Genomic DNA, 16952 nt, shown 5'->3' on the forward strand with positions numbered 1-16952 from the left:
CCATGGACAGAGGAGCCTGGGGGGCTACAGTCTATGGGGTCGCAAAGATTCAGACACAACTGAGCAAATGAACACACACACACACACACACTCATTCATTCTAATGGAAAGCTATAGATAGTAAATAATACATATAACAAGAAGCAAAATATTCTAAGATGATAAGCTCTATTGGGAAAAAAGAGCAAAGTAAAGGAATTAAAGATATGTTTAACTGGGGTAAGGATCTTGGAGGTTTTGACATGGTCATCAGAGAAGAGCTCTTGAAACCAGTTCTATTTGAGCAAAGACATGAAGGAGTTGGCAGTGGGGTGGAGGAGCCCTGTGAATACCCTGAGAAGATCATTCTGGAGAAAATAAGGAATGCAAAGTCCTGAAATAGAGGTGTGCATGTTCTCTAGGAACTGGTAAGGAAAGCATCATGGCTGGATCCAGAGACAAGGAGGAATGTAGTAGCTGATGAGGAAATAGAGGTAATATAAGGCCTTGTTATTTTTCAGTCACTAAGTCCTGTCTGATTCTTTGTGACTGCATGGACTGTAGCATACCTGGCTCCACTGTTCTCCACTATCTCCCACATTTTGCTTCAAATTCATGTCCGTTGAGTCAGTGATGCTCTCTAATTATCTCATTCTCATCCTCTGTTGCCCTCTACTCCTCCTGCCCTCAATCTTTCCCAGCATCAGGGTCTTTTCTAATGAGCCTGCTCTTTGCATCAGGTGGGAAAGTACTGGGGCTTCAGCTTCAGCAATAGTCATTCCAATAAATATTCAGGGTTGATTTCTTTTAGGATTGACTGGTTTGATCTCCTTGCAGTCCAAGGGACTCTCCAAAATCTTCTCCATCCTCACAGTTTGAAAGCATCAATTCTTTGGCACTCAACCTTATTTATGATCCAATATTCACATCCATACATGACTACTGGAAAAACAAATATGAGGCCTTTGGACCTTATAATAACAGCAAGGAAATTGCCTTCTATCTGGGCATATATATGGAAAAGATGAAAATTCTAATTTGAAGATACATGCACCACTATGTTCATAGCAGCATTATTTACAATAGCCAAGACAGAAAAGCAACTTAAATTTTCATCAACAAATGAATAGAGGAAGAAGATGTGGTGTGTATATACAGAGAGTATTACTCAGCCATAAACAGGATGAAATAATGCTATTTATAGAAACATGGATAGACCTAGAGATTATCATACTAGGTGAAATAAGCCAGACAGAGAAATACAAAGAAGGTATGATATCACCTTTATGTGGAAACTTAAAAAAAAAAAAAGATACAAATGAACTTCTTTACAAAACAGAAATAGAATCACAGACTCAGGAAAGATGGGGATGGAGGTAGGAGGGGGGTTCAGGATGGGGAACACATATACACCCATGGTGGATTCATGTCAGTATATGGCAAAACCAATACAATATTGTAAAGTAATTAGCCTCCAATTAAAATAAATAAATTTATATTAAAAAAAAAAGAAAAAAACTATGGTTACTAAAGTGGGAAGGGATAAACTAGGAGTTAGGGATTAGTATATACACAGGACTATATATAAATAAACAATATGGATCTACTGTATAGCATAGGGAACTACATTAAATATTCAAAATCTTGTAATAATATATAATTGTGTTATAATAATATTAAAAAAGGAGATATATATAGATAGATAGATAGATAGATATGCATATATACTCTGGAGAAGAGCATGGCAACCCACTCCAGTATTTGTGCCAGGAGAATTTCATGGACAAAGGAACCTGGTGGGCTACAGTTCATGGGGTTGCAAAGAGCTGGACATGACTGAGTGACTAACACACATGCATATATACATATTAATTGCTTTGCTGTACACCTGAAATTAAAACAATGTTGTAAATCAACTATACTTCAATAAAGGAAAAAAAAAAAAAGATGTCTACTAAACTAAACTGGGAAAGATGAGGGCCCACTGAACAAGCAGAGAAGTGGTTAGGCTTATTTATACATTAACAGGATTTCTCTAGAGGCTCTGTGGAGAATAGTACACAGGGGGTTAGAAGAGAAGAAAAGTAGTTAGGAGGCTATTGAATTAGTCTGGATGAGAAATGCTGGCTGACTGGGGTGAGGATTAGCAATAGAGGAATTGGTGAGGAATGAAAAAAGTGGTTAGACTCAGGTGTATTTTGGATGGTGGGGCATCAAACTTTGTCATTCCCTGTTGGACACAAGATATAAGACACCAGAGAGGAACCCAAGATTTTTTTTGGCTCAGCACCTAAATTTACAGGATTGTCAGTGCTTAAGTAGGGAAGAGTCATAGAAGAAGCAGGTTTAGAAGAGATTATGAGTTCAGTCTTGGATGTATTAAATTTGAGGTGCCTATTAGCCAAACAAGAAGAGAGACGATTAATTAGAAGAGTCTGAAGTTGAGGGCAGATGACCAAGCTGGAGATATTAATTTGGAAATTGGCCTGTAGTTAGACACTATACTGGCTTCAATAGATTTCCACCTCCCCCACCTCCCCATCCCCAACCCCCGCCAACTGATGTCTAGCTGGAACGTCAGAATGTGAACTTTATTGGAAACAAGGTTAAAGTGAAGTCATGCTGTATTAGAATGGGACCTAAATCCAATCACCAATGTCCTTATAAGAGGGAGATAAGGATATAGAGACACAGAGACACATAAACGGACACACAAAGGGAATAAGGCCACATAACATAACAATAGAGACAACTGTGGGAATGATGCAGCTACAAGTCAAAGAACACAAAGGAGTGCCAAGAGCTACCAGAAACTCACAGGAAACAAAGGAAAGACTTTCCCTTAGAGTATTTGGTGGAAACATGGACCTGATGATACTTAGATTTCAGACTTCTAGCATCTAGAACTATGTGCTACAACAGTCATAAGAAACCAGAAAAATGGTATTTGAAACCATAATGCTAGACAAAATTATCAAGGCAATGAGTATTGATAGAGAAGAGAAGTCCACAGGGTAAGCCTTGAAACTTCAACATTAAGAGATCAAGGAGAAAATTATGATTCAGAAATGGGGAGGAAGAAGGAGGAGCCAGTGAGGTGGGAAGATGACTAGGAGACAGTCATGTCCTGGAAGCCAAGCAAATAGTTTTATAGAAGAGAAGAAAGTGATTGGATAAAATTCTGGTGAGAATAAACTGCAGATCCGGAATGGAAAATTAGATTTAACAACATGAAAGTTATTGATGATTTGGGCAACAGAAATTTTCATGGGAAATCTTAAAATCTTACTGGATGAAGTTTAAGAGTAAATGGAAAAAAGGAATTGAATTCAGAAAGTAAACATGATGCCTAACAGGAGTTTCCTTGCAAGCCAGAAGACCAGGGAAATGTGGCCATGGATAAGTTAAGAAAGTTGAAGAGGTTTCTTTTTATTCCATTGAAATCTGGAAAAAATTGCTAATGGGAATGATGTCATAGAGAGGAAGAAAAAATGGTAGAGAAAGGGGATATTGCTTGAGTGATGGCTTGAAACAGGTCAGGAGAATGTGAAGCAAGGATATATTTAAGTAAAAGCACAGACAATTCATCTAAGTTATAAAGGTAGAGAAACCACACAGACTCAGAAAATGATCTGTTATTCAATATGGTGGCAGAAGTTTCAGGGAATTTTCTTCCGATTGCTTCAGTTTTCTTAGAGAAGCAGGAGTCAAGGTTATAAACTGAGATGGGAGAAGGAGAAGGTAAGATGGAGATTTGAGCAAAGACTTAATGCCATTACGTAGCTCTCTGAGTCAGTAGGTGAATGGACTTAGGAAATACAGTGAGGTTGAGGAACACAAGAAAGCCCCACTTGCACTTGGTCATGAATAATTTAAAGTGGCTCATAAGCAATTTGCAGGGTTTATACATTTTTCTACCAGCTGAACCTTGCAAAGATAGAGTGAAGGTTAGATTTTAGCAATTATTGTTCTGCCAAACAAATACCTTCTCAATGAAGTAAGAGTTGGCAAAAGGAGTTAAGAGTCTATAGGAGAGGAGAGTCATGGTTCGGTTCGGTTCAGTTCAGTTGCTCAGTCGTGTCTGACTCTTTGCGACCCCCATGAACCTCAGTACACCAGGCCTCCCTGTCCATCACCAACTCCTGGAGTTTACCCAAACTCATGTCCATTGAGTCAGTGATGCCATCTAACCATCTCATCCTCTGTTGTCCCCTTTTCCTCCTACCTTCAATCTTTCCCAGCATCAGGGTCTTTTCGAGTGAGTCAGCTCTTCCCATCAGGTGGCCAAAATTTTGGTGTTTCAGCTTCAACATCAGTCCTTCCAATGAACACCCAGGACTGATCTCTTTAGGATGGACTGTTTGGATCTCCTTGCAGTCCAAGGGACTCTCAAGAGTCTTCTCCAACACCACAGTTCAAAAGCAAAAATTCTTCAGCACTCAGATTTGTTTATAGTCCAGCTCTCACAGTCATAAATGACCACTGGAAAAACCATAGCCTTGACTAGATGAACCTTTGTTGATAAAGTAATGTCTCTGAAATTTTAATATGCTGTCTAGGTTGGTCAGAACTTTCCTTCCAAGAAGTAAGCTTCTTTTAATTTCATGGCTGCAATCACCATCTGCAGTGATTTTGGAACCCAGAAAAATAAAGTCAGCCACTATTCACACTGTTTCCCCATCTATTTGCCATGAAGTGATGGGACCAGATGCCATGATCTTCGTTTTCTGAATGTTGAGCTTTAAGCCAACTTTTTCAGTCTCCTCTTTCACTTTCATCAAGAGGCACTTTAGTTCTTCTTCACATTCTGCCAATAAGGGTGGTGTCATCTGCATATCTGAGGTTATTGATATTTCTCCTGGCAATCTTGGTTCCAGCTTGTACTTCATCCAGCCCAGCATTTCTCATGATGTACTATGCATATGAGTTAAATAAGTATGGTGACAATATACAGCCTTGACATATTTCTTTTCCTATTTGGAACCAGTCTGTTGTTCCATGTCCAGTTCTAACTGTTGCTTCCTGACCTGTATACAGGCTTCTCAAGAGGCAGGTCAGGTGGTCTGGTATTCCCATCTCTTTCAGAATTTTTTATTGTGATCCACACAGTCAAAGGCTTTGGCATAGTCAGTAAAGCAGAAATAGATGTTTTTTCTGGAACTCTCTTGCTTTTTCCATGATCCAGCGGATGTTGGCAATTTGATCTCTAGTTCCTCTGCCTTTTCTAAAACCAGCTTGAACATCTGGAAGTTCACAGTTCACATATTGCTGAAGCCTGACTTGGAGAATTTTGAGCATCACTTTACTAGTGTGTGAGATGAGTGCAATTGTGCGGTAGTTTGAGCATTCCTTGGCATTGCCTTTCTTTGGGATTGGAATGAAAACTGACCTTTTCCAGTCCTGTGGCCACTGCTGAGTTTTCCAAATTTGCTAGCATTTTGACTGCAGTACTTTCACAGCATCATCTTTTGGGATTTGAAATAGCTCAACTGGATTCCCATCACCTCCACTGGCTTTGTTTGTAGTGATACTTCCTATGGCCCACTTGACTGCAGATTCCAGAATGTCTGGCTCTAGGTGAGTGATCACACCATAATGATTATCTGGGTCATGAAGATCTTTTTTGTACAGTTTCTGTGCATTCTTGCCACCTCTTCTTAATATCTTCTGCTTCTGTAAAGTCCATACAATTTCTGTCCTTTATTGTGCCCATCTTTACATGAAATATTCCCTTGGTATCTCTAATTTTCTTGAAGTGATCTCTAGTTTTTCTCATTTTATTGTTTTCCTTTATTTCTTCTCATTAATCACTGAGGAAATCTTTCTTATCTCTCCTTGCTGTTCTTTGGAACTCTGCATTCAAATGGGTATATCTTTCTTTTTATCCTTTGCTTTTCACTTCTCTTCTTTTCACAGCTATTTTTAAGGCTTCCTCAGACAGTCATTTTGCTTTTTTGCATTTCTTTTTCTTGGGGATGGTCTTGCTCCCTTTTTCCTTACAATGTCATGAACCTCCATCCATAGTTCATCAGGTACTCTGTCTATCAGGTCTAGTCCCTTAAATCTATTTCTCACTTCCACTGTATAATCATAAGGGATTTGATTTTGGTCATACCTGAATGGTCTAGTGGTTTTCCCCACTTTCTTCAATTTCAGTCTGAATTTGGCAATAAGGAGTTCATGATCTGAGCCACAGTCAGCTCCCAGTCTTGTTTTTGCTGACTTTATAGAGCTTCTCCATCTTTGGCTGCAAAGAATATAATCAATCTGATTTCAGTGTTGACCATCTGGTGATGTCCATGTATAGAGTCTTCTCTTGTGTTGTTGAAAGAGTTCGTTCTCTTGGCAGAACTCTATTAGCCTTTGCCCTGCTTCATTCCGTAATCCAAGGCCAAATTTGCCTGTTACTCTAGGTATTTCTTGACTTTCTACTTTTGCATTCCAGTCCCCTATAATGAGGAGAAGGAAATGGCAACCCACTCCAGTATTCTTACCTGGAGAATCCCAGGGATGGGAGCCTGGTGGGCTACCATCTATGGGGTTGCATAGAGTCAGACACGACTGACGTGATTTATCAGCAGCAGCCCCTATATGAAAAGGACATCTTTTTTTGGGTGTTCGTTCTAAAAGGTCTCGTAGGTCTTCATAGAATTGTTCAACTTCAGCTTCTTGAACATTACTGGTCGGGGCATAGACTTGGATTACCGTGATATTGAATGGTTTACCTTGGAAATGAACAGAGATCATTCTATTGTTTTTAAGATTGCATCCAAGTACTGCATTTCAGACTCTTTTGTTGACCATGATGGCTACTTCATTTCTTCTCAGGGATTCCTGCCCACAGCAGTAGATGTAATGGTCATCTGAGTTAAATTCACCCATTCCAGTCCATCTTAGTTTGCTGATTCCTAGAATGTCGATGTTCACTCTTGTCATCTCCTGTTTGACCACTTCCAATTTGCCTTGATTCATGGACCTAACATTCCAGGTTCCTATGCAATATTGCTCTTTACAGCATCAGACCTTGCTTCAACCACCAGTCACATCCACAACTGGGTGTTGTTTTTGGCTCCTTCCCTTCATTCTTTCTGGAGTTATTTCTCCACTGATCTCCAGTAGCATATTGGGCACCTACCGACCTGGGGAGTTCATCATTCAGTGTCTTATCTTTTTGCCTTTTCATACTGTTCATAGGGTTCTCAAGGCAAGAATACTGAAGTGGTTTGCCATTCCTTTCTCCAGTGGACCACATTCTGTCAGACCTCTCCACCATGACCCATCTGTTTTGGGTGGCCCCACATGGCATGGCTTAGTTTATTGAGTTAGACAAGCTGTGGTCTGTGTGATCAAATTGGCTAATTGTCTGTGATTGTGGTTTCAGTCTGTCTGCCCACTGATGCCCTCTCTCAGCACCTACGGTGTTTACTTGTGTTTCTCTTACCTTGAACATGGGGTGTCTCTTGACAGCTGCTCCAGGAAAGCACAGCTACTGCCCCGACCTTGGACATGGGGTAGCTTCTCTCGGCCGAGTCATATTTATGGACCAGCAATTTGGGTTGGGTAAGGAGAGAAGAGAGGACATGAAGGGGTTGAGGAGCACTGAGTAGTTGGTGAGATTAATCCTTATAATAAGGATTGTGGAACATATGATAGCACTCTTTTTAGTTTCTTAAGGAAACTCCTTACTGTTCTTCAGACTGGCTGTACCAATTTACATTCCAACAACAGTGCAAGAGGATTCCCTTCTTTCCACACCATCTCCAGTATTTATTTGTGGATTTTTTGATTATGGACATTCTGATTGGTGTGAATGGACGCATCATTGTGGTTTTGATTTGCATTTTCTCTAATTATTAATGATGTTTTCTCTAATTATTAATTATTAATGATGGACTGTTGGCCATCTGTATTCTTATTCAGATGTCTATTTAGATCTTCTGCCCATTTTTTAAAATGTTTTACAATATAATCAAGTGATTCCATTCCTGGGCATACATCTGGAGAAAACTATAATTTGGAAAGATACATGCATTCAATTACAGCACTGTTTACAATAGCCAAGACATAGAGGCAATCTAAGAGTCCATCAACAGATGAATGAATAAAGAATGTATGGTATATACTACAATGGAATATTATTCAACCATAGCAAAGAATGAAATAATGCCATTTGCAGCAACATGGAAGGACCTAGAGATTATCATACTAAAAGTGAAGTAAGACAGAAAAAGACAAATACCATTTGATATAACTTATGTATGGAATCTAAAAATGACACAAATGAACTTATTTACAAAACATGTAGATTCACAGACAGAGGCAACCATCTTATGGTTACCAAAGGGGATGGCAGGAGGGATAAATTAGGAGTTGGGATTAACATATACACCCTACTTTATATAAAATAAACAAAAGGGACTTACTGGATAGCACACTCAATATCTTGTAATAATCTACAAGGGAAAAGAATATGAAAAAGAATAAATACACACACACATATATATATAATCTATAAATAAATATGAACTAAATCACTGCATATGCCTAAAACAAACATAGCATGTAAACCAAGTATAATTAAACAAACAAACAAATAAAAAAATATTATGGGAATCTGGGAATTAGATGAAGGGAAAATGAAAGGGAGAATATTGTATTCAGAGAGTGAAATGCTTGTAATTGGAATTAGAGAGGGTGTAGTTAGTAATAACAGATACTGAATTCTCTTATTCATTCTATGATGTACTAGTCAATCATGACTAGCAGTTTGGAAAACACTCTTAGATGGAGGTATTGAGTTAGGAGTACATGGCTACAGAAGACATCACTACATGGATTTAGCCCATGAATGGGGAGGGGATTCCAGGCAGATATCTGTAAGAGGACCATTCCAAGTTTTAGAGAAAGCTGATGTAAAGACTCTAAGGCAGGAGTGGACTTGGCACATTATGGGAGCATAATGTGGGTATGCAGTAGCTGGAGTTTAGTGAATGAGGGAAAATGTAGAATGAAATAAGGCTATATAGGATCTACAAGAAAGAATTTGGATTTTATTCTAAGTGCATTGGGGTATCATTAAAACATTTTAAGTAGCAACATCAAATAAGTATTTCAGAAAGCTTATTTAGACTGCCCAATAAAGAATGTATGAGTGTGAGGGAAAAGAGCTAAGACTGGAATCTGAGAAGTTAGTTCAGATGCATTGCAATAGTCCTGGTGAGAGATGATGATGGAACAATGAGGGCATGATGGTTGAGCTGTAAAGAGGTACAGAGACGTAGGATTTACTTTATAGAGACCAGGGAGCTGCAGATGACTTAAATGTGTGGCATATGTAGCTTTTAGAGGAAATAAACAAAATAAGGACTCCTAGAGTCTTGACCTAGGGGTCCTTATTTACCACTAAGTAAATAAGTGCCTCCTAGAGCCAGACATCCTGGAATGCAAAGTCAAGTGGGCCTTATGAACCATCACTACGAACAAAGCTAGTGGAGGTGAAAGAATTCCAGTTGAGCTATTTCAAATCCTAAAAGATGATGCTGTGAAAGTGCTGCACTCAAAATGCCAGCAAATTTGGAAAACTCAGCAGTAGCCACAGGACTGGAAAAAGTCAGTTTTCATTCCAATCCCAAGTAAAGGCAATGCCAAAGAATGCTCAAACTACTGCACAATTACACTCATCTCACACTCTAGCAAAGCAATGCTCAAAATTCTCCAAGACAGGCTTCAACAGTATGTGAACCATGAACTTCCAGATGTTCAAGCTGGTTTTAGAAAAGGCAGAGAAACCAGAGATCAAATTGCCAACATCTTCTGGATCATCAAAAAAGCAAGAAAGTTCCAGAAAAACATCTATTTCTGTTTTATTGACTATGCCAAAGCCTTTGACTGTGTGGATCATAATAAACTGTGGGAAATTGTGAAAGAGAGGGGAATACCAGACTACCTGACCTGCCTCTTGAGAAACCTATATGCAGGTCAGGAAGCAACAGTTAGAACTGGACATGGAACAATAGACTGGTTCCAAATAGGGAAAGGAGTACATCAAGGCTATATATTGTCACCCTGTTTATTTAAGTTACATGCAGAGTACATCATGAGAAATGCTGGCTGAAGGAAGCACAAGCTGGACTCAAGGTTGCCAGGAGAAATATCAATAACCTCAGATATGCAGATGACACCACCTTTATGGCAGAAAGTAAAGAAGAACTAAAGAGCCTCTTGATGAAAGTGAAAGAGGAAAGTGAAAAAGTTGGCTTAAAACTCAACATTTAGAAAACTAAGATCATGGCATCCGGTCCTATCACTTCATGGGCAAATAGATGGGAAAAAATGGAAACAGTGAAATACGTTTTTTGTTTGTTTGGGGGCTCCAGAATCACTCTAGATGGTGACTGCTGCTGCTGCTGCTAAGTCGCTTCAGTCGTGTCCGATTCTGTGCGACCCCATACACGGCAGCCCACCAGGCTCCCCTGTTCCTGGGATTCTCCAGGAAAGACCACTGGAGTGGGTTGTCATTTCCTTCTCCAATGCATGAAAGATTAAAGTGAAAGTGAAGTTGCTCAGTCGAGTCTGACTCTTAGCGACCCCATGAACTGCAGCCTACCAGGCTCCTCCATCCATGGGATTTTCCAGGCAAGAGTACTGGAGTGGGGTGCCATTGCCTGCAGCCATGGAATTAAAAGATGCTTTCTCCTTGGAAGAAAAGCTATGACCAACCTAGACAGCATATTAGAAAGCAGAGACATTACTTTGCCAACAAAGGTCCATCTAGTCAAAGCTTTTTTCCAGTAGCCATGTATGGATGTAACAGTTGGACTATAAAGAAAACTGAGTGCCAAAGAATTGATGCTTTTGAACTGTGATGTTGGAAAAGACTCTTGAGTGTCCCTTGGACTGCAAGGAGATTAAACCAGTCCATCCTAAAGGAAATCAGTCCTGAATATTCATTGGAAGGACTGATGCTGAAGCTGAAGCTCCAATACTTTGGCTACCTGATACAAAGAAACAGACTCATTAGAAAAGACCATGATGCTGGAGAAGATTGAAGGCAAGAAGGGAAGGGAATGACAGAGGATGAGATGGTTGGATGGCATGACTGATTCAATGGACATGAGTTTGAGTAAGCTCTGGGAGTTGGTGATGGACAGGGAAGCCTGGCGTGCTATAGTCCATAGGATCACAAAAAGTCGGACACAACTGAGTGAATGAACTGAAGTGAAATAATTGCCTTACCTACCACTAAGTAGGTCAGTGAAGATAAAAGAGAAGCTGATCAGTGAGGGTGGCCTGGTTAGTAGACACTAAAAGCTGCATAGAAAGGTGCATATGTCTGTAGTTGATATGGGCTGCTAAGGATTGGACAGCAATCAAGATGTAAAAGAGCTCCTTATTTCAAAGTGAAATGATAAAGCAAGAAATTGACATGCGATATTAACAGCAGCGTTTATGTGGATTCCTGTTCCATAGCAGCATTCTAGCACCTTCAATAGTTCTTGTTTTGATGTTTGTAAGAACTGGTAGTTTCATCTTCTCTTCTTTTTTTTTTTTTATTTTTTTTATTTATTTTTTTTTTTGGAATTTCATTTATTTATTTTTTTATTCTTCCAATTTTATTTTATTTTTAAACTTTACATAATTGTATTAGTTTTGCCAAATATCAAAATGAATCCGCCACAGGTATACATGTGTTCCCCATCCCGAACCCTCCTCCCTCCCTCTTCTCTTCTATTCTTATTTATTTATTTTATTTTTGGCTGTGTTGAGTCTTTGTTCCTGTCCAGGCTTTTCTCTAGTTGTGGCTACTGGGGGCTACTCTCTAGGTGTGGTATGCAGGCTTCTCATTGCTGTGGCTTCTCTTGCTGTGGAGCACAGACTCTAGGCATGCAAGCTTCAGTAGTTTCAACTCCCAGGCTCTAGAGCACTAGCTCAATAATTGTGACAAACGGGCTTAGCTGCTCCCCAGCATGTAGGATCCTCCTGCATGAGGGAACGAATCCGAGTCTCCTGCATTGGCAGGTGGATTTTTTAACCACTGAGCCACCAGGGAGGCCCTCCATCTTCCCTTTTAGATCTGACCTGGACACGGGGTACCCAGGCTAGTTTTCTTTAACTATCACCTTGTGTATATCAACCCAGTCAGGCATGTGTTTAGTGCCTTACGGGATCTTTCTTTATAAGAAGTCCAAATTCTTTGCCCTTTTAGTACAAGGCTTCTCCTTGTGACTTCTCTCTTTGTTACCACCCTCTTCCAAGCTATACTCATGTTTCAGAGTCTTAGTGTTTCTATATTTCAAAATGAGAAGATCAGTTGGGTGACTGTCTATAAAGATGCTCATCAGCCATATTGGCCTCTGGTTGGTTCTATTCAAATCATGGTAAAAATCAGTCACATTGCTCTGCTTATATCTCTATAGCTACATAAGCATAGTATTTTTCTTTTTCTTTTTTGCCTATTTCAGTTCTACCTTCTTCAATAAATCTCTTTCTGTGAGGACTCTTTCTCATTACCTCAGTTCTTACAACTGCTCATTATTTGAATTCACAAAACATGTATCTCTATTGTCTATAAATAATCATCCTCTTTTCCCTTTACCCAACCATACATCTCTCTATTCATCAACTCACTTGTATACTTGAGCAAATATGTCTTTGAAGGAAACATGATACAGTGGAAGGACCACACACATTGATGTTCTGTCCTCCTGGGTTTGATCCATTTCACTATGAATGTCATAATAATTGCTTTTATTATTATTATTTATTTGTAGAGATTTTACTTCAGTGAAATTTAGCTCTCTAATCTGAGAAGTTTTGGGGAAAAAGTCTTTAGTACCAAATTAAAGTTATAATGCATGGTTGACACATAAGCAAGAAAGTATGACTTTGATTTTGTCCCCTTTAGCTAGATAACAAATCCCTTAAAGACATAACTATAACATTTTAACTATTTGCTAATTTTGTGTCTGACACAGAGTAAACATTAAATAACTGCTAGTATATAATTTTTCAAAGTGATAATAACATTCTGCTACTGCTGCTGCTACTGCTAATTCGCTTCAGTCGTGTCCGACTCTGTGTGACCCCATAGACGGCAGCCCACCAGGCTCCCCCATCCCTGGGATTCTCCAGGCAGGAACACTGGAGTGGGTTGCCATTTCCTTCTCCAATGCATGAAAGTGAAAAGTGAAAGTGAAGCCGCTGAGTCGTGTCCTACCCTCAGCGACCCCATGGACTGCAGCCTTCCAGGCTCCTCCATCCATGGGATTTTCCAGGCAAGAGTACTGGAGTGGAGTGCCATTGCCTTCTCCGAACATTCTACAGAGTGCCTATTTTATTCAACAAGTGTCTTCTGGTGACTTAAGATAGCGGGCTCTGTGCTCTTCTCTGAAGACACAAAGATGAATAAGCATCTATTCATATCAGAGAAGCTTAAATTCAAGGGGAAAGACAAGTGAAGCTTGATACATTGAGAATGTTACCAAAAATGAGCACAGTGACCATACAACAAGGAAAGATCATACCTGTCTTGAAGGAAAGTGGAGACCTGGGTCGTATCAGTTGGGTCTTAATAAATGAGAAGGGATTGGCATACAGGTGAGAAGGCAGGGGCAGTTTCAGATGAAGAAATAAAATGCAAAAAATCAAGAAGGAGCATTATTTGAAGGAATTCTGTTAGTTTAGATATGATTCAGTTATGGGAAGTATGTGTTGATAAAGTTGAAAAGTTAAGAAGGAGGCTTTGCATGTCAGGCTACACACTGGAATGTATCATGTAAAATTAATCTTGGAGTAGAATCACGTGGCCAAGTAAGCCTGTGTTAGAATACTTACACTAATGACAGTATGGAAGACAGATTAGCATAGGATAATTGGCAAAGTGGAAACAAGTAAACTACAACAAAATGTTGTTCTTGAAGAAACTGAGGTGTGAGAATCTTTATCGTGAGGCCCAATTCAAGATGATGAGCTAGATAGTAGTTGGATTTTTCAAATTTCGAATTTCTAGTCCATAATGTTCACATTCTCACAAGTAGGTGATTGTCAAGAAGAATATAAATAGGAGATCGGTGGCTAAAAATTGAACAGAATTATCCTTTTACAGTATTAGAGTAGCTCTTAATGTCGGTCTATCTAATACACATAGAGAGGAGCCATGTGAAGAAAAGGAGATTGGAATAAAGCATCTTCCAGGCAAGGAATGGAGGTATCCACCAAATGCTAAGAAGAAGCAAGGAAGAATCCTAGCCTAGATCCTTTGAGAGAACATTTCAAACTTCTAGCCTTCAGAATTTGAGACAATAATTTATGTAGTTTAGAAAAGAATGAAAGGAAGGAAGGGATGAAAGAAGGGAGAAAAGAAGGGAGAGAGGCAAGGAAGGAAGGAAAAAAATAGGCAAGTAAACAGACAACACAGAGGTGAGCACAGGACCCACAGGAGCAGAAGACGGCACCTTGGAAAAGCCAGATAAGGTTTCTTGGAAGGGGTAGCGGAATGCTTAATGTTGGAGTTTGAGTAGGAATCAACTTAATGGGAAAAGTTGGAATGGAAGACTTATTCTTGGCTGAGATGAACACATGGGACCTTTGTGTTCCATGGGAAAATCATGCTCTTTAGAACTAACTCAATTTCATTTCTAAATCTGAGTTAATCACTTACTATAAATGATGAAAATTTATTTACCTTCCTTCACCTCTGTTCCTTCACCTGTCATATGAAGGAAGGAACAAAAAAAGTTCTAGATGAAAGAGGAGTCATATGCAAGAAACTCAAGAATGAGAGAAGCCAAGGGGTAGTAACTGTCCAGAAAGTAGCAAGAATGTTTAATAGAATATGTCTACATCCTCTTTGATTTAAACTAGATTCTTTATCATTGTATTTGAATACATTTTTTGCGATTATTTATTTCTCTCCATCACTTTTAAAATGACATTGATAATACTTGTATAATTCTAAAAATAATGATATGAATTTTGCCTGGAGACCTAAAAAGAGTGAGGACATATACAGCTAGAATTTTCCAATATTAATAAGATGCAATGAAACTTTTACAGCATACTTGCTGGTGACCAAAAGGTCATTCCATTATACATATGTTTATTCCAGAAGCATATTTGGAAAAGCCCTGAGACTCAAATCAGTTTCATTTCCTTTCTATACTCTGAACATCTTATTTCAGCCCATATCCACACACACACAGGTAAATGCATGCTGTTTATAATGTAGCAATGTCAACATATACTAACGGAAAAGAAAAAAACGAGACCACGTAAGAGGGGATACATTTTCCTAGATAAATTATAGTGAACATTTGGCTAAGGCGATCCTTTAAATTTTTTTTTTAAATTTTTGTACTGGAGTAAAACTGATTAACATTATTGTGATAGTTTCAGGTGAACAGCAAAGGGACTCAGCCATACATATACATGTATCCGTTCTACCCCAAACTCCCCTCCCATCCAAGTTGCCACATAACATTGAGCAGAGTTTCATGTGCTCTACAGTAGGTCCTTGTTGGTTATCCATTTTAAATATAGCAGTGTGTACATGTCCATCCCAAACTCCCTTACTATCCCTTCCCCCCATCCTTCCTACTTGAGAATCATAAGTTCTTTCTCTAAATCTGTGAGTCTGTTTTATAAATAAGTTTATTTGTATAATTTCTTTTTAGATTCCACATACAAAGGAATGTCATAAGTTATTTCTCTTTCTGACCTACTTCACTCAGCATGACAATTTCTAGGTCCATCCATGTTGCTGCAAATGGTCTTATTTCATTCTTTTTAGTGGCTGAGTTCCATTGTATATATGTACCAGACAGTCCTTTTTTTGTTTGTTTGTTCATTTATTAGATTCAGAGCATCTTGCCTCAGTCAGTTCCCTGTCTAAGGGACTCTACACTTGCAATGATCACCATTATGTTAAACACTTTTGGAAGCAAAGGTATGGATGGGAGACACTGGGGAGGTAAATGAAAGCAGACAGATGAAGCATATAAATTAGGTAAAGAGGGCTTAAGAGCAGTGAACTTTGTGGGTCCAGGGCAGTGCCATCCAAGAAGGTGACAGTAACCTTGTGACACCAGAGTAGCTGAGAGGAGACACATGTCTTTTTGCTCATTGACCAAGCAGCTGAACATGACGCTAGGGGGAAGGTGATGAATGAACTTCTGGTCCCAACCATTTCCACCTCACCCCAGTGCCTCCTGTAAGACTGCAAATCAGCCTTTAATGGTAACAAGCTTATTTTTGAAAAGTCTTGAACTGAGTTTATGCTCCTAGGAGTTGTGTGCAGATGAGTTAGCAAGAGGTTTCAGGATATCTTCTTAGGGTGCTTTGGGAGGCACTGATTGCATCAAAACCTCCTAAGTAGGTGAGATCAGTATGTGCACGGCTCTAAGAAATTGTTGAGGTGTTTTAGACCTAAATTGGAGTGTCAGAGAGGCTTCAGAATAAATTATTTGACAGGGTCTCAGTTGAGATGATTAACATCTAAGATGGATGGTTCCTAGGCAAGTTTTAGTGAAGATGTATAAAATGGAAGTGATTTCTAAAATAGATAGATGTGTGCAGAATGTGTGTATGAATGACTCATTCAGTGGAATGCTAAGAATCCCAAATAACTACAAGGAATGTGTGCCTTACTACCATGCCTGACACATAAATATCACATGCTGATTTACTTTATTGGGTTGAATTATATATAATATGTAAAATTTGTATGCTATATTATTATATATATTTATATACTACATAGAAAATTTATACATGATATATTAGGAACATATTTATATATTATATAGTACATTGCATTAAATAGTATCAAAAACCCAAGTTCTTAGAAAGAGCCTGAAAGAGCTTGCTAGGGAACAGCCCACTAGTTTATAAGGGGTGCCCTTTCCCTACCACAGGCCGGCCCCTTGCCCCAGGTGAAGGTGCCTCTCAGCACCAAATATGCTATTTCTAGGGAGCTA

At 39.1% G+C, this 16952-nt stretch overlaps 1 protein-coding gene across 1 annotated transcript in view; it reads left to right on the top strand.

Annotated features, from left to right (window-relative positions):
* Positions 1-16952, top strand: part of CNTNAP5 (contactin associated protein family member 5) — a 1040042-nt gene that overhangs the window by 952763 nt on the left and 70327 nt on the right. The gene's annotated exons all lie outside the window — the stretch shown is intronic.

The sequence above is a fragment of the Bos taurus genome, chromosome 2 (assembly GCF_002263795.3).
Source record: "Bos taurus isolate L1 Dominette 01449 registration number 42190680 breed Hereford chromosome 2, ARS-UCD2.0, whole genome shotgun sequence".
In the NCBI taxonomy this organism is placed as follows: Eukaryota; Metazoa; Chordata; class Mammalia; order Artiodactyla; family Bovidae; genus Bos; species Bos taurus.